Genomic DNA, 18,258 nt, shown 5'->3' with positions numbered 1-18,258 from the left:
ATGTACTTCGATGGAGCCTTCTCGCGACATGGCACTTAGGACAAGCTCTACTACACCATGCAACTCTGTTTCCAACATGGGGAAAAGTTGTCCTACAGTATAGCGGAATACGAGGGGCTAATAGCAGGCCTGAAAGTTGTGGTGGCCCTGGGGGTGAAGCGCCTCGTCATCAAGGGCGATTCCCAACTCCTCGTCAACTTCTCCAAGAAGGTGTACGGGCCGAAAGACGAGCACATGAAGGCTTATCTAGCAGAGGTTCGCAAAATTTAGAAGCAGTTTTTGGGTTTGGAGTTGCAGCATGTGCCGCGCGGCACCAACCAGGAAGCTGACGACATCGTGAAAAGGGCATCCAGACGGCTGCCTCAGGATCCCGGAGTCTTCGAAGAGAGGCTCTTTAAGCCCTCGGCGGTGCCACCACCATCGGGCGGAGCGCAACCTAAGGTGGAGCTCCCCCAACCGCCTGCCTCGGGAGCCCCGGCCTATGGAACGACCTCGGGAGCACGCCTGCTCCTGGAGCTGGAGCCTCAGGAGGGGTGTTGGACCGTGGAGCTCAAGAGCTACTTAACAAAAGGGACTCTGCCAGAGAAGGAGGAAGACATAGAACGCGTGGCACGGCAAGCCACGGCATACTGCATTCAAGATGGAGAACTTTACCGGAAGCGACCGAATGACGTCTCCCTACATTGCATTTCCAGGGAACAGGGGAAGGAGCTGTTGGCAGACATACACGGTGGAGACTGTGGGCACCACTCATCATCACGAACCCTCGGTGGCAAGGCGTTCCGCAGCGGGTTTTACTGGCCCACAACACTCAACAACGACGTCGAGCTGGTGAAGTCCTGTGAAGCCTGCCAATTCCACGCCAAGCAGATCCATCAACCGGCTCAAGGCCTGCAGACCATACCCCTCTGATGGCCATTCGTGGTTTGGGGGCTGGACATTCTGGGCCCATTTCCTCGGGCGCCAGGGGGCTATCGCTATCTCTATGTCGTCGTCGACAAATTCACTAAGTGGGCTGAGGTGGAAGTTGTCCGCACCATCCCAGCAGGCTCCGCAGTCAAGTTCATCAAGGGCCTCGTGAGCCGATTAGGGGTGCCTAATCGCATCATCACCGACAACGGTTCGCAGTTCACCAGCAATCTCTTTAAAACATACTGTGCTAATCTTGGAATGCAAATATGCTACACTTCAGTAGCACATCCTCGAAGCAACGGCCAGGCTGAGCGAGCCAACGCGGAGGTCCTGAAGGGCCTTATGACCAGGACCTTCAAGAATAAGCTGGAGGCCTGCGGCAGGGGCTGGTACGACGAGCTCCAGTCTGTGTTGTGGTCTATCCGCACGACCACAACCAAGTCAACGAGGGAAACTCCATTCTTCCTCATCTACGGGGCTGAAGCCGTCCTCCCACACAAGGACAAGCGTCTCTCCGCGCGGGTCTTGGTGTTCGATGAATCACAACAGCCATGCGGAGGACAGATCTCGTGTTGGGGGAGGAACGCTGTCGGGAGGCCGCGCTGCGAGCGGCAAGATATCAATAAGCGTTGCGACGATACCACTGCCGCAACATCCGCCCCAGGACTCTTGAGGTAGGGGACCTCGTGCTAAGACGGGTCCTCTCCAGGGAAGGGCTGCACAAGCTCTCTCCCACGTGGGAGGGCCCGTTCAAGGTTGTTCATGTTTCCAGGACCGGCTCCGCGCGCTTGGAGACCCAGGAGGGGGTGCCCATCCCGAACGCATGGAACATTCAACACCTCCGGAGGTTCTACACTTGAGCGAGGCCCAGTGCCTAAGGAAAAGGCCCGGAGCCTGTGAAGAAGGCCAATTCCTGTGAAGCTTGCCGCTTTGGGAAAAGGCCCAGTGTCTATCAAGAAGGCCAATGCCTGTGAAGCTCGCCCCCCCCTCAAGAAATGACCTGGTGCCTGTGAAGAAGGCCAATGCCTGTAAGCTCGCCGCCCGTTACACTCTCACGTAATAATGAGTGGGGCTGTATACGCCCCGGAGTCTCCGGAGTGCCACCCCTGGGCCTCGGGGGCTCCCGCCCATGCGTAGTGGCAGCACTTAGCTCCGCGCTGGTGAGAAGACGTGTCACATCCCTAGCTGCTGGTAGTGCTCTAGGCTAGCTTCATGTGTGCATCATGTTTATATTTTCGAAACTTGAACTGAGGAATTTTGGAAGCCTCAAAAACTTAAATAAAAGAGGGGCAAAAACCCTAGAAATCTCATTCATTGCTCCAAAATGCTCTTCTTAAATGTTTGATAATTTTTGGTAAGGGTTCTGGTCCCAACCAAAATATTGAACATTTTTAAGGAATTATTTTTGGGACTTTGGATTTAATTCATTAGCTATTTGAATTTGAGTTATATTCATATAATTAGAATATAATTTCAAATACCCCTGAAATATTTTATAAGCTTTTGGGAAAGTCCATCTAGCAATATAAAATATTCAGAGGAGTTTTTGGCATTGTTTGAATTATTTTTAAATTCAAAACAGTGGCAAAACAGATTAAATAAAAGAAAACAGAACTGAAATAGAAATAATAGAAAGGGAGAGAAGGCCACCTGGGCCACTTACCTGGCCCAGCTCCCCCAACGGCCCAGCCCACCGCCGCCCCCCTCCTCTGTCGTCTTCCTCCCTGCCAGGAGGACGGACACCGCGACGCCGCCGCGCGCGCCACCTCCACCCTGCTCGGCCACCTCCTGCTTCCTCCCCGGCCTCCCTAGCGACGCCCCGGACGACGCCACGCGCCTCCCCGACCCCCTCTCACTTCTCCCTCACTCTCTGGACCTCCCTCCCCTCTCTGCTCCCTTCCCGAATGGAGCCCGTCGCCGCCGACCAGCGCTCGCGCGGCCACAGCCACCGTCTCGCCTCCCCGACGCCTCCCAGAGCTCCGCTGTTCCGCCCTCGTCCTCGTCGTCTCACGCGACCAGAAGGACCCCGAGCAGCCGCCATCGACATCGTCTTCAAGCTTCGGCCCCGGCGCCCTTCTCCGTCAATTCGGCCACTCCGGCGCGCCCCCGAGCCCACTAACCCTCCCTGCAGCTCCGCGGTGAGCCTTTGACCTGATTCCCCCTCTCCCCGTGCCCTATCTCCCTCTCTAGCCGCCGTTCACAACGAGCCGAGAGCTCTCCGCCAACGGCCATGGCGCCGCCGCGGCCACAGTTGCTGCCGCCCGTGTTTGAGCACGTGTCTGCGCTCAGCGTGGTCCCAGGAGCCCAGAATAAGCACCCGTTCGTCCTCTCGTCAACCATAGCCTCGTTTCCGTCAAGGTCCGAACCTCGGCCGCCGCCGCGAGCCTGATTCCGGCGAGCCCGCTCGACCTCAGCCCCTCCCGCTTGCTTAGATGGATACGGCTGAGTGCCAGCTACGCGTAGATGATCGTTGCCGCTGTTTTGGTCGCCAGAGGGCGTTTCCCGAGCCCTCCGCCGCGCCTGGACTCGCCGGCGGCTAAACGCCGGCGCCCGCTGACTCGATGACCGGCGTGGGTTGACCCCACTGCCCGGTTTGACCTCCCCTCTCTCTCACTGACGTGTGGGCCCCAGGCCACTAACTAAACCAGGATTAGCAATAGTTTAACGCTAACTAAATTTGGTTAGTTAACTAACCACTGACACTCGGGACCCACAGGTCAGAGTTTGACCGGGCTGTGCCCTGTTGACCTGCTGGCGTCATCATGACGTCAGGATGACGCAGTAATGTTTTCTGGATTTGTTTTTATTCAGAAAATTCCAGAAAATTTGTATAAACTTCTAAAAATCATAGAAATTCAACCGTAGCTCCAAATTAAATATTTTATATATGAAAAATTATCAGAAAAATTCAAGGAATCCATCTGTACCATTTTCATGCATGTTAGAACAACTTATAGCTGCTGTTTAGCACAAATCAATTAAATGGCATGTGAATAATCACATATGGAGTTTGAATTTGAATCTTGTATTCAAACCAACTTCATTTAATCTGTTGCTAGTTGCCTTAGCTCAAAACACATTCATTTTGCCATGTCATGATCATGCATCACATTGTGCATTGCATTGATTATGTTTCCTTCTGTGTTGCCGGTATTTGTCCCCTCTCGTTAGACGTGATACCGATGATGTGATCGTTGACACTGATGAAGACTCAATGTTATCTTCAGAAGTGCCAGGCAAGCAAAACCCCCTTGTTCATTCCGATAAAATCCCACTCTCTCGCTCTTGCTCTCTTTTACTGCATTAGGACAACATCGATTCATCTGTTACTTGATGCGGTAGTTGAACCCCTTTATCCTCTGCATGACCTGTCATTCCACAGTAATTAGATGAAACCCACTAGCATGAGTAGGAGTTGTTTGAGCCCTGTTGTGCCTACTCATTCATGTTTGTTTGTCATGCCTGCTACTGCTTAGAGTTGAGTCAGGTCTGATTCATCGGGGATGAATCAGAGGCGTGTGAACATGTCCTACTGTGTGTGAGCTAAGTGTGTGAACACGATTTGGTAAAGGTAGCGGTGAGAGGCCATGTAGGAGTACATGGTGGGTTGTCTCATTGCAGCCGTCCTCAGGAACTGAGTTCGGTGTTTGTGATCCATGATTCAGCTACTACCACGCATTGGGCCCGAAACCAATGGACCCTCTCGGCTTCTTAATCACCCTTGTCCTCTGTCCAGGAGTTGCAAGTAGTTTCTGGTGTTTGTAGTATGCTGGAGGCCGTGCGCAGCGCTGACCGTAGGGGTGGGCTGTGATGCGGTAGGCACGTGGCCGGGTAAACCGGGCGCCCGTTTGGTGTCACGGAACCCTGTTCACATCGTTTGGGGCTGTGAGCGAAACTCCGGCCGGATCTCCTCATGGATGGAACCCGAATAGGCGATAAACCTGGACTAGGGACTTGAGTGTTTAGGCAGGCCGTGGCCGACACCCACGTTGGGCTTCCGCTTGAAGCTTGCCGAGTACATGTCGTGTAAACGGCGGTAAGTGGTGAGAGCGTGTGTGAAGAAGTACACCCCTGCAGGGTTAATATGATCTATTCGAATAGCCGTGTCCGCGGAAAAGGACTTCTGGGTTGCTTATATCAGTTCATAGACAAGTGAAAGTGGATACTCTAAAATACGCAAGATAAGCGTGAGTGCTATGGATGGCGTTCTCGTAGGGAGACGGGAGCGAATCCATAGTGGTGTATTGATATGGTTAATATGTGGACTCGTGTGCGCCACCTCAAAAGAGTTACTCGCAGTCGTAGTTCAGGATAGCCACCGAGTCAAAGCTGGCTTGCTGCAGTTAAACCCCACCATCCCCTTTGTTGATTATGATGCATATGTAGATAGTTCTGATGTAAGTCTTGCTGGGTACATTTGTACTCACGTTTGCCTATTTATGTTTTTGCAGAGAGACTTCGGTCTCGCTAGTAGTTCCGCGTGGACTTCGACGTTTAGCTTGTTACCTCAGCTACGATCTTGTGCCCTCGGCAGGATCTGGTAGATAGTCAGGCTTCTCAGCCTTTTTCATTTATAGATGTCTGTACTCAGACATGATAGCTTCCGCTTGTGCTTTGATTTGTATTCTCTGATTGTTGGGTCATGAGACCCCTGTTTGTAATATCTCGCTCCTCGGAGCCTAATGAATAAATACTTGAGTCGTAGAGTCATGTTGTGATGCCATGTTGTATTTGCACATATCGAGCATATTGTGTGTATGTTATTGAAATGCTTGATATGTGTGGGATCTGGCTATCTAGTTGTTTATCCTTAGTAGCCTCTCTTACCGGGAAATGTCAGTGTTTCCACTGAGCCATGGTAGCTTGCTACTGCTCCGGAACACTTAGGCTGGCCGGCATGTGTCCTTCTTTGTTCCTGTGTCTGTCCCTTCGGGGAAATGTCACGCGATGAATACCGGAGTCCTGTTAGCCCGCTACAGCCCGGTTCACCGGAGTCCTGCTAGCCCAGTGCTACAACCTGGATTCACTCGCTGATGACCGACACGTTCGATGCTGGGTCATGGATGCCTGTCCCTGTAAGTCTGTGTCACTTTGGGTTTACGACTAGCCATGTCAGCCCGGGCTCCTTATCATATGGATGCTAGCGACACTGTCATATACGTGTGCCAAAAGGCGCAAACGGTCCCGGGCAAAGGTAAGGCGACACCCGTGGGAATACCGTGCGTGAGGCCGCAAAGTGATATGAGGTGTTACCGGCTAGATCAATGTGACATCGAGTCGGGGTCCTGACAAGACGTCGAAGACTAGATTAGGTGCCGGACGCGGCTTTTCATTTGCTTTCTGCAGTTGGCTGGTTCTTCTTTGTTTGAAGCTTTAGTTGGAGTTGCTTTCAGTGTTGTGCGGTGCCTAGCCCGTGTTTTCCGTCTTTGCCCTTCGCTTGAACCTACTTTCCTTTCGCAACCCTCGCGAGGGAGGCCGCGCAGGCACCCTCGTGAGCGTCGCTTGGTTTAATTTCATGAGGTCCCTCGACCTAAGTTCATAGTGGAAGCGCTCCTCCCAGTCAATGCCCCACGGGCATCACGACACGAACGCTGGGCCCGAGCTGGTCACCCCAGTGGCCGAGGACTGAAACCTAACCCTCCGGCAAGTTTCTTTTACAGGACCCGAGACCCATGGCAAGGCCTCCGGCCGGAGCCTCCCGAGGCTGGCGCCGCTACAAGCCTCTCCCACTGAGCTAAGTTGTTCCTACGCATGCGCATACAACACCATAACACGGCACAGAAATAACAGGAACATCATGATAATTAAAAGCGATAGTCTAGCACGCCCCCGCGGGGCTCCATACATCTCTCTATGTGCAGATAAAACAAAATAGGCGCGGCTCGACCGGCTACAACCCGAAGAAGAAGATCTGCATCACCCTCCGGAGCTCAAGCAGTCTCCTCTTCGCGCTTCACTTGGGAGCGGTGGTGAGACGCTCCCCATCCCCCTCAAAGCAAGCACGGCGGTTCAGTGGCTGGTCACGGACACCGCTAGAGGAGTTGCCGTCGGAAGAGGAGTCACCGAAGCTTGGAGAGCTACGGGCGCCGAAGGGCGCATGTCCGACCTCGCCTTCGCCGCTGCCATCGCCAAGGATGAGCAGTCGGCCATCGTCATCACCTTCGGGGAAGCACCCAGCGCGGCGGCCATCTCCGCCGAACACCCTCATGAAGAGGGTGGCGTCGCCGTCGAACTTTAAGTGGAGAGTGCATCACTGACCAAGGCCGCGCGCACGGGCAAACGTCTACCAGCCTCGAGTGAGCGCCACGTTCTCGGCAACAGAAACGTCCACCGCCACCCAAGAGGCCCTGCTGCAGTAGCCATCCGTCTGGAGCCATAGCCCGCTTGTGGCACCAGCTGGCAGCTCGCCCGCAAAGAAGCGAGGGAGCTGAAGCCAAGTACCGGTCGGATCCTCCGACCAGACAACGAACTCCGGCAGCACCTCCGCAGAGTGGAATCAAGGGTGGGGAGGCCGCGCAGCCTCGGCGCATCTCTCCCCGCTGATCAAGTGACCTCCGCCGAGGCCTCGAGTAGTCTTCATGGGAGTCGTGGGATGCATGCGGGGACGGCCCAGGCCGCGCTTGGCTGGAGGAGAGTCAGGACCATCCCGGTGGGCCTTCCCCTTCTCCGCGGTCGAAAACCTCTTCATGGGCGCCATGGGACGTGACGAAGCAAGGGGGCGAGGTGAAGAAGAAGAGGCAGAGCAAGGAGAGACGGGCTGGAACGGCTCGCGACGTTCCGTACTTATAGCCAGTGGAGGCCAACCAACGGCCTCCATGATCATAGGTAATCATGACCCATTTTGCATGCAGGGACTAGTCGCGTCGGGACGGTTGCTGTGGCGTCGTGGGGTAGTGGAGGCGCTGTCGGGGGCGATGCTGATTCCACCGACACCTATGGGGACAGGGCCCCCTTTCGGTTTGGTGGGGGGCGGAGAGCGCACAAAGAGCAGATCGAGGCAGTGCACGCGGGCGATTTTACCCAGCTTCGGGCCGCACGGATGCGTAAAACCCTACTGCTGCTTGTTTGTGTATATTGGATTCTTGCTCAGGAGCGATGGACGCTGCCAGACAGAGCGTGAGAGTGTTCCTGGTGTTGAATGAGCCGAACTGCCCGAACCTGCTCACCTTCCAACCCCTTCTACATTGCGCTTGGGCCTCCTTTTATACTTTCAAGGGGTTACCCACAGGTGGCAACGTAGACTAGAAGGGTAATAATGGAAAAGGATGCGGTAGGTGCAGCTACCGCTTACTGTGGATACAGTGCGCCCTACCTAACTCTGACGGCAGGGGACAAGGGCATTAAATGCCTGTCTGAGTCTCCTAAATAGTGCAAAAGGTGACCGTTAGGAGCGCCACCGTTTGCCACGATGGGCTTCTCTTCATCTCTGCTTGCCACCATGTACCCCTAGCTTCACGGCCTCCTGCCACGTGTGCTTGGGAGAGCCCTAGAGCGACACGTTAGCAGGTGTGCTGGAGCGCAGGCACGAAGTGGGGGTTTCCCGCGGCAAGCTCCTTGCCGCGGCCGTCGTCTTGTCGCGTCCGGAAGCTTGTCGCTCGCCGGATCTTGCCGGGACGCAGGGCGCGTCGCGGCAAGCTTTCTTGGCATGCCTTGTATGGCCTTCCCGGCAAGCTCCTCTTGCCGGGGTCTTGTCTCTTCCCGGCAAGCTCCTCTTGCCGGGGCCTGGGTTGGCCTTCCCGGCAAGCTCCTCTTGCCGGGGCCTTGGTTTGAGTACTCTGTTCTTGAATGGTCTTCAAGGGAACCACGGAGGGTCCTAGCGGTCACCCGGCAAGCCTTGCCGCGGGGCGCTGCAACTGCCCGTGCACGAGTTCAGGGTAATAGGGTACCGCTACTCTAGTACACCGACAGGAGGCCCCGGGCCTGGGCTTCCGGCAAGTTCTCGATGCTGGCTTCCGGCAAGTTCGTTGCCAGGAAGGCTTTTATCTTCAGCACAGAACTTTGACGTTCTCGATGCCGGCTTCCGGCAAGCTCGTTGCCAGGAAGGCTTTCATCTTCGGCAGAGAACTTTGACGTTCTCGATGCCGGCTTCCGGCAAGCTGGTTGCCAGGAAGGCTTCTATCTTCAGCAGAGAACTTTGACGTTCTCGATGCCGGCTTCCGGCAAGCTCGTTGCCAGGAAGGCTTCTATCTTCAGCAGAGAACTTTGACGTTCTCGATGCCGGCTTCCGGCAAGCTTGTTGCCAGGAAGGCTTTTGGCGAAGAACTTCGTCGTTCTTGACGCCGGCTCCCGGCAAGATCGTTGCCGGAAAGGCTGATGGCGAAGAACTTCATCATTGTTGACGCCAAAAAGATTGGCCCTAAGGGCGTTGCCAGCCCAAGGGCCATAACTGCGTTCAAACATAGCAAGTGATTAGCATCTGAAGTGCACTTAACTCGCTTGCGAATTTCGACTTTTGCTGCATATTCCCTATGCCTGTTGGAATGCTTTCCGGTGCGTACGATCCAGCCAGTAGCGCTTGAGGGAACGGGCCCTTAGCGGCTATTCGGGAACATCACCTCCCGGAAAGGTTTACCTTCTTGGTTCTAGCGCAACCGCACAAGTTGCCGAGCGGACTCGAGGCAACATGGAGCGCAACTAGCCCCGAGAAGGCTCCTCGGCATACAGGTCTATGCAGAAATCTCAAATAAATAGCGCATGCTATCTTCCCGTTCAACCTCTCTTTGTACGTCTACCCTATGCTTTCTAGGGAAACTTGCCGGTGCAGGCACACTTGCCGCGAGCACCGAGTGCGGAACTTCAGCAGCCTGCTGGCGGGGTCGCTACCGACAAGCAATCTTGTCGCAACTAGTTGCAGCTCGCTTAATTTGTTGAGCGGACTCGAAACAAAGTAAGGGCGCTAGCGGCTCACTTAAGTTGCTGAGCGGACTCGAAGCAAAGTAAGGGCGCTAGCAGCTCACTTAAGTTGTTGAGCGGACTCGAAACAAAGTAAGGGCGCAACTAGCTACGAGTTGATTCCTCCGCGCACAGGTTTTCCGTACAAAGAACAAGATCTCCGAGGCGGATAACCTTATATAGAAAGGAAATATCTAAAGTTTTATATGACTTAGCTTTTTCTGTTGCTGCACTGGCGTCGTTCTTTTGCTCGCCCACTCCTTGGGAGCCATGACGATGAAGATTTAGCTTGCGTGCACGCCGGATCGGATTCGCACGATCTCGACGCCCCCTACCTGGCGCGCCAGAGATGTCGGGGGCGATGCTGATTCCACCGACACCTATGGGGACAGGGCCCCTTTCGGTTCGGTGGGGGGCGGAGAGCGCACAAAGAGCGGATCGAGGCAGTGCACGCGGGCGATTTTACCCAGCTTCGGGCCGCACGGATGCGTAAAACCCTACTGCTGCTTGTTTGTGTATATTGGATTCTTGCTCAGGAGCGATGGACGCTGCCAGACTGAGCGTGAGAGTGTTCCTGGTGTTGAATGAGCCGAACTGGCCGAACCTGCTCACCTTCCAACCCCTTCTACATTGCGCTTGGGCCTCCTTTTATACTTTCAAGGGGTTACCCACAGGTGGCAACGTAGACTAGAAGGGTAAAAATGGAAAAGGATGCGGTAGGTGCAGCTACCGCTTACTGTGGATACAGTGCGCCCTACCTAACTCTGACGGCAGGGGACAAGGGCATTAAATGCCTGTCTGAGTCTCCTAAACAGTGCAAAAGGTGACCGTTAGGAGCGCCACCGTTTGCCACGATGGGCTTCTCTTCATCTCTCCTTGCCACCACGTACCCCTAGCTGCACGGCCTCGTGCCACGTGTGCTTGGGAGAGCCCTAGAGCGACACGTTAGCAGGTGTGCTGGAGCGCAGGCACGAAGTGGGGGTTTCCCGCGGCAAGCTCCTTGCCGCGGCCGTCGTCTTGTCGCATCCAGAAGCTTGTCGCTCACCGAATCTTGCCGGGACGCAGGGCGCGTCACGGCAAGCTTTCTTGGCATGCCTTGTATGGCCTTCCCGGCAAGCTCCTCTTGCCCGGGTCTTGTCTCTTCCCGGCAAGCTCCTCTTGCCGGGGCCTGGGTTGGCCTTCCCGGCAAGCTCCTCTTGCCGGGGCCTTGGTTTGAGTACTTTGTTCTTGAATGGTCTTCAAGGGAACCACGGAGGGTCCTGGCGGTCACCCGGCAAGCCTTGCCACGGGGCGCTGCAACTGCCCGTGCACGAGTTCAGGGTAATAGGGTACCCCTACTCTAGTACACCGACAGGCGCCCACGTCCAATCAATCGCCACGTGGCACCCAAGGCTGCAGGCCGTTGGGGCCCGCGGCGCTTCGCACTTGCCCCTTCGCTTCTCTGCTAAGCCAAGTCCGGGCACGCCTTGGGCCCGGGGGCTACTGTCGGCGTTCTGGGAACAGGGGTCCCCAGAATTGCGTGCCTGCGGCCTGCCGCGTGGCTCGAGCCGTGGCCTAGTGCAGCCTGCTTTCATCAACTCAAGCTCAAGACCCTCACGAGGGGCCAAGCCTTGCGGGGCGGACGACGGGAAGCTTCCTCAGGAGCAGCCTCATCAGGCCGTCTCGCGAGGAGGCGGAGAGATCAAGGCAGGGGGTACATCGTGAGGTGCCCATGATGCAATCCATGACGATCGAGGCCAGGCGGGCGCCAGGCGGGCGCTGGCCTGCGTAGTGTCCTTGTTTCCCCTTTGGTGCAAAGTGAGCAAGCACATGCCAAGGCATCAGGCAAAGGCTACCATTTCGGTGCAACAAGACCAGGACCAGCAGAGCGGCAGGATGGAGGTCACTGTGGAGCCCAAGGCGGCGTCATCGTCAGAGTCTTTAGCAGTCGAAGACCAACTTTAGTCAGGATAAATGTACTAGATGTTCCCCTTCAAAATGTCCAATTGTTGGCGCCCTTCCCGCTCAATATTTGGGGATGAGGACCAGGGCCTCTCCCTCTATATATAGGACTAGCCACCACAGTAGGGGTGTCGGATCAGATCGGATCGGATTGGATCGGCAGGCTGGAATCAACCCCTCTAAAGGGACAACACCACCACAAGAACACCCCTCGCGAGGCTGTTCTTCCCTTGTACTGTTCGTCATCAGCCCTTGAGGAAATCCACCACACCACACACTGGAATAGGGTATTACACCACAATGGTGGTCTGAACTAGTGTAAACCTTGCGTCCCTTGTGTTGTTCATAGTATAGCCTAAGATTCCTTGCGAGGCTTCGAGACGTGAGTTGGTAGGAGAGAGATCTTCGCGCGCACCCCAGAGTTCGAACCTCAAGGGTCTGCCGGAACCCGAAATCCAACAGAGGACGGCGTCCGCGTCCCCGAGCCTCCACAACGGGCGTGAGTGCGCCTGAAGTGGAGCCACCCGGTGTACCAAGAACTCCTTCAGGAGCATGGCCCCGGTCAGCTTCGCCGCCCTCAGGTTGCCCGCCCTCAGGTCCGTATTCATCTTCTCTAGCACCAGCTTCGCCCGACGGTCGTCACGCTTCGCACGAGACCACGCATCGACGACCTTGGGCTGCCCCGTGAGCAGTGCCAGTCGGGGGAGGATGCGCCCGACGTCCGTCATGACCCACTTGCTCCGGAAGCCGTCAATCCTCTTCCCAGTCTTTGATATGGCATTGGCTTTGGAGTATGCAACAAAGCCCGCACATGCAGAGATGTGGGCACCAGAAACTCGGAGGGAGAAGAAATGGTGCAGCAAGGCCATTGAGGGCGTCACCCCGATGTGTGCCTCACAGTATTAGGCGAAAATTGCCAGGAGAAGGACATAGTTGGGGTGGAGATGCAGGGCATGCAGATTGTATTGGCGGAGAATAGCAAGCAAGAACACGGAGAAGGGAAGCACCAGACCAGCGATGATGGCGCTCATGAAGAACGGATAGAAGGTGCTCCCCTTGCCTTCTGGCTGAGTGGAGCCGGGACGGAGCACGGTCTCCCCCGTCTCGCTGCCTTGCGCCGCCGTCATCAGGCGCGCGAGGGTGAGATTCTTCTGCGTCATGTTTGGGGGATCCAGAGCCGGCGAGTACCAGGCCAGTGGAGCCCCAGCCGGGGTCTTGCGAGGCGCCATTGCTCGCCGGAGGTGAGAGATTGAGGCGGATCTGGAAGATTTCGGAAGCAAGGGGGAGAAGGGCAAGAAAGGTGATCTGAAGTGAGACGGATGAGGGCAAAGAAAGTAAGCCTGACCTGGACTAGCCCTTTTGTCAGTCGGGCAGTTGCCAAGGCATCATGGGGAAGCGGAAACACCCACGTCCAATCAACCGCCACGTGGCGCCCTAGGCCGCAGGCTGTTGGGGCCCGCGGCGCTCCGCACTTGTCCCTTCGCTTCTCCGCTAAGCCAAGTCCGAGCGCGCCTTGGGCCCGGGGGCTACTGTTGATGTTCTGGGAATGGGGGTACCCAGACTTGCCTGCCTGCGCCATGTGGCGTGGCTCAAGTGGTGGCCCAGTGCGGCCCATCTACATCGACTCAAGCTCAAGACCCTCACGAGGGGCCAAGCCTCGCGTGGTGGACGACAGGAGGCTTCCGCAGGAGCGGCCTCGCCAGGCAAAGCTCGTGAGGAGGCGGAGAGATCAAGTCAAGGGTACCTCGCGAGGTGCTCATGGCACAAGCCATGACGATCAAGACTAGGCGGGCGCAAAGGGGGCAAGCACAGACCAAGGCATCAGGCAAAGGTTGCCATTCCAATGCAACAGGACCAAGACCGGCAGAGCTGCAGGACGGAGGTCACTGTGGAGCCCAAGACGGCGTCATCGCCAGTGCCATTGGCAGTCGAAGACCAACTTTAGTCAGGATAAGTTGTACTGGATGTTACCCTTCAAAATGGTCGTTGTTGGTGCCATTCCCGCTCAATATTTGGGAAGAGGACCAGGGCCTCTATATATAGAGAGAGCCATCATAGTAGGAGGCATCTCATCTGGATCTCACCCAGAGCCAACAGAGATGGAGCAATTCCTCTCCAAACACACCACCGTAAGAACAGCCCTCGCGAGGTTGTTCTTCCTTTGTACTGTTCATCATTAGCCCCTAAGGCAATCCACACACCACACACTGGAGTAGGGTATTACACCACAATGGTGGCCTGAACCAGTATAAACCTCGTGTCCCTTGTGTTGTTCATCGGGTAGCCTAGATTCTCAGCGAGGCGTTGGGACGTGGGTTGGTAGAGGAAAGATCTTCGCACGCACCCCAGAGTTCGAACCTTAAGGGTTTGTCGGAACCCCACATTCGACAGATTGCCTCTTGGGCTGATGATGAATAGTACAAGGAAAGAACAGTCTCGCGAGGAGAGGTGTTCTTGAGCTGGTGTGGTGTGTAGATGAACTTAACTTGTCCCTTTCTATTGTGGTGGCTAGCCCTATTTATAGGGGCCCTGGTCCTCTTCCCAAACATTGAGAGTGAAGGGATCCAACAATGGCCATTTTGAAAGGGGCAACTAGTACAAGCTATAATAACTAAAGGTGGTCTTGTCCTGTCAAAGGCGCTGGTGGTGACGCCATCTTGGGCTCCATGGTGACCTCCTTCCTGCCGTCCTGCTGGTCTTGGTCTTGTTGCACCGATATGGAAACCTTTGCCCGATGCCTCGGTACTCCGCTCGCCCCCTTAGCACCAAAGAGGAAACGAGGATGCTGCGCACGCTGGCGCCTGCCTGGCCTTGGTCGTCATGGCTCGCGTCACGGGAACCTCGCGAGGTACCCTTTGCCTTGATCTCTCCGCCCTCTCACGAGCCTGCCTGGTGAGGCCGCCCCTGAGGAGGCCTTGTGTCATCCGCCCTGTGAGGCTTGGCCCCTTGCGAGGGTATTGAGTGTTGGTTTATGAAGATGGGCCACACTGGGCTACTGGCAGGAGAGTCTGGGGACCCCCGTTCCCAAAACGCCGACAGTAGCCCTCAAGCCCAAGGCACGCTCGGTCTTGGCTTAGTGGAGAAGCCAAAGGTCAAGTGCGGAGCGCCGTGGTCCCCAACAGCCTGCGGCCTTGGTTGACGCATGGCGAGTGATTGGACGTGGGCGTCTCCGCTTCCCCATGCTGCCTCGGCAACTGCCCGACTTGACGAGTCTCTGCTGCATGCAAAAAAGGGTTATCATTACCTGTGATCGTGGAGGTCGACAGTTGGCCTCCCTTGGGCTATGAATGAGGAGGGGCAAAAGCCCCCGTCACCTATCTCTTCCCATTCTTCTCGCTTCTCCTCCCTTGCTCCATTGCTTGTAGTGTCCCTCATAGCACCCGCGAAGAGGTTTTTGACCGCGGAGAATGGGAAGGCTCGCCAGGAAGGGCCTGGCTCCCCTATGCCCAAGCGCGGACATGGTCGCCCTCGCAAGAACTCCGCGACCCGTGTCGTGGCTTCCCGCGGTCGCGGCGGTGGCCCTTCACGTGGTGGTGGTTGCCCATGTTGAGGCAGCCCAGTTGGTGGGGGCAGGCGTGCTGTGGCTGCGCGGCCTCTCGAGGCTGCTTCCACTCGGCGGAGGTGCTGCCGGAGTTCGTCGTGCGGTCGAAAAACCCGGCCGGCAACTGGCTTCAGCTCCCGTGCTTCTTTGTCGGTGAGCTACCGGCTGCTGGTCCAGGCGGGCTCTGGTTGCAGGCGGATGGCTGCTGCAGCAAGGCCTCCTGGGTCGTGGTGGAGGTCTCCATCGCCAGAAACGCAGCCTTGGCCCGAGGCTGGCAGACATTTGCCCGCGCACGTGGCCTGGGCAGGACATGCACCCTCCACTTCAGGATGATGGGGACGCGACCCTCTACGTGAGGGTGTTCGGAGGGGATGGCTGTCGCGTTGGGTGTTGCCCCGAAGACAGTGACGGTGACAAGGTGCTCGTATTTGGCTACGGTCGTGACGAGGATGAAGGCGAACCCGCTCCCGGCGTCAACCGTAGCTCGTCAAGCTACAGCGGCTCCTCCTCCAGTGACAACTCATCCAGCGGTGGCTACGGTCAATCGCCGCACCGCCGTGTCCGCCTCAAGGGTGGAAGTGGGGTGTCCCATCGCAACGCTTCGGTGAAGCGTGAGGCGGGGTCTGCCTGAGCTCAGGAGGTCGCTGTAGAACCCTCCTCGCGGACTGCTGCAAGGTGCGCGCTACTTTTGTTTTGTTTTCCTTCCTTCCTACATTGAGAGAGACAAGCACGGGGCCCCGTGGGGGCGTGCAACAAACTATGGTTTCCTAGTTATCATGATGCATTTAATGTTCCTCTGTTGTGTCATGGCGTTGTTGTTGTACGTTGGCGTGTAGGAACAACTTAGCTTGGTACGTTTGAAGTAGTTGTCGGCATTCTGGGAACGGGGGTCCCAGACTTGCCTGCCCGCGGAGTGCGGTGTGGCTCAAGTGGTGGCCCAGTGCGGCCCATCTTCATCGACTCAAGCTCAAGACCCTCGCGAGGGGCCAAGCCTCACGGGGCGGACGACAAGAAGCTTCCTCAGGAGCGGCCTCGCCAGGCAGGCTCGCGAGGAGGCGGAGAGATCAAGGCAAGGGTACCTCGCGAGGTGCACATGGTGCAAGCCATGACGATCGAGACCAGGCGGGCGCCAGGCGGGCGTCGGCCTGCGCATTGTCCTTGTTTCCTCTTTGGTGCAAAGGGAGCAAGCACGGACCAAGGCGTCAGGCAAAGGCTACCATTTCGGTGCAACAAGACCAAGACTAGCAGAGCGGCAGGATGGACGTCACCGTGGAGCCCAAGACGGCGTCATCGTCAGGGCCTTTGGCAGTCGAAGACCAACTTTAGTCAGGATAAGCTATACTAGATGTTCCCCATCAAAATGGCATTGTTGGCGCCCTTCCAGCTCAATATTTGGGAAGAGGACCAGGGCCTCTATATATAGGACTAGCCACCACAGTAGGAGGCATCTCGTCTGGATCTCACCCAGAGCCAACAGAGATGGAGCAACTCCTCTCCAAGCACAAGAACACCCCTCATGAGGCTATTCTTCCTTTGTATGCTTCATCATCAGCCCTTGAGGCAATCCACACACCACACACTGGAGTAGGGTATTACACTACAATGGTTGGTGGAGAAGAGATCTTCGCGCGCACCCCAGAGTTCGAACCTCAAGTGTCTGCCGGAACCCGAAATCCGACAGTAGTTTCCGCCTTGCGAGGTGCCTGCTTCAGGCCTTGCCAGGCGCATTGAGAGCTGCAAAAACTTGTTGAGAGACTACCATTTTTCGAACCCTGGTTGCAAGGGCTACTGGCCGTGTCTCGGCGCTTCGTGTCGCAGTACCCAATTGGCACGTACTGAGAGGGATGCTCCTGCTGCAAACTCGAACGAGAATGCCTCATGAAAATAAGAAGAGAAAGGACTCGCGAGGGCACCTGTAGAGCCCCCTCGTGAGGCTTGTGTGAGAGAGAAAGTCAGACAAAGAGCTTGAAGACAGAAAATGGAGGCAGAAGACGACAGAACAGAACCGGCAAAGAACACCAGAAGCAACTTTAATCAAGGTTCAAACAAAGAAGAGCGAGCCAACTGCAAAAAGCAAATGAAAAGCCGCGTCCGGCACCTAGTCTAGTCTTCGACGTCTTCTCACCAGCCCGGAGCTAAGTGCTACCACTGGGCATGGGAGGGATCCCCCGAGGCCCAAAGGCGGCACTCCTGAGACTCCGGGGCATGGACAGCCCCACTCATTATTACGTGAGAGTGTCACGGGTGGTGAGCTTCACATGCACTGGGCCTTCTTCACAGGCACCGGGCCTTTCTTTGGGCGGCGAGCTTCACAGGCACTAGGCCTTCTTCGCAGGCACCGGGCCTTTCTTCATGGGTAGAACTTCCGGAGGTGCTGGATGTTCTAGGCGTTCAGGATGGGTACCCCATCCAGAGTCTCTAGGCGTGTGACGCCAGGCCTAGAGACATGGACGACCTTGAACGGGCCCTCCCACATGGGTGAAAACTTATGCATCCCTTCCCTGGAGAGCACCCGCCTTAGTATGAGGTCAACTACCACGAGCGTCCTGGGCGGATGCTGCGAAAGTGGTAACGCCACAGCGCCTGCTGGTATTTTGCCGCCCATAGCATGGCTTCACGGCGGCGTTCCTCCCCCAGCACGAGGTCCATCCCCCGCATGGCATCCTGCTATGCCTCATCAAACGCCAGGACCCATGCGGAGCGACGCCTGACCCCATGAGGGAGAACCGCTTCTGCTCTGTAGACGAGGAAGAACGGGGTCTCACCCGTTGGCTTTGTGGCGGTAGTGCGGATGGACCACAACATGGACTGGAGCTTGTCGTGCCAGCCCCTGCCGCAGGCCTCCAGCTTCTTCTTGAAGGTCTTGGTCTTGAGGCCCCTCAGGACCTCCGCGTTGGCGCGTTCGGCCTGGCCGTTGCTCCGGGGGTGCGCCATCGAAGCGTAGTAGATCTGCGTTCCAAGGTTAGCACAAT

Source organism: Triticum dicoccoides, chromosome 1B (genome assembly GCF_002162155.2).
Source record: "Triticum dicoccoides isolate Atlit2015 ecotype Zavitan chromosome 1B, WEW_v2.0, whole genome shotgun sequence".
NCBI classification, from domain to species: Eukaryota; Viridiplantae; Streptophyta; class Magnoliopsida; order Poales; family Poaceae; genus Triticum; species Triticum dicoccoides.
Note: the sequence above shows the minus strand (reverse complement) of the source record.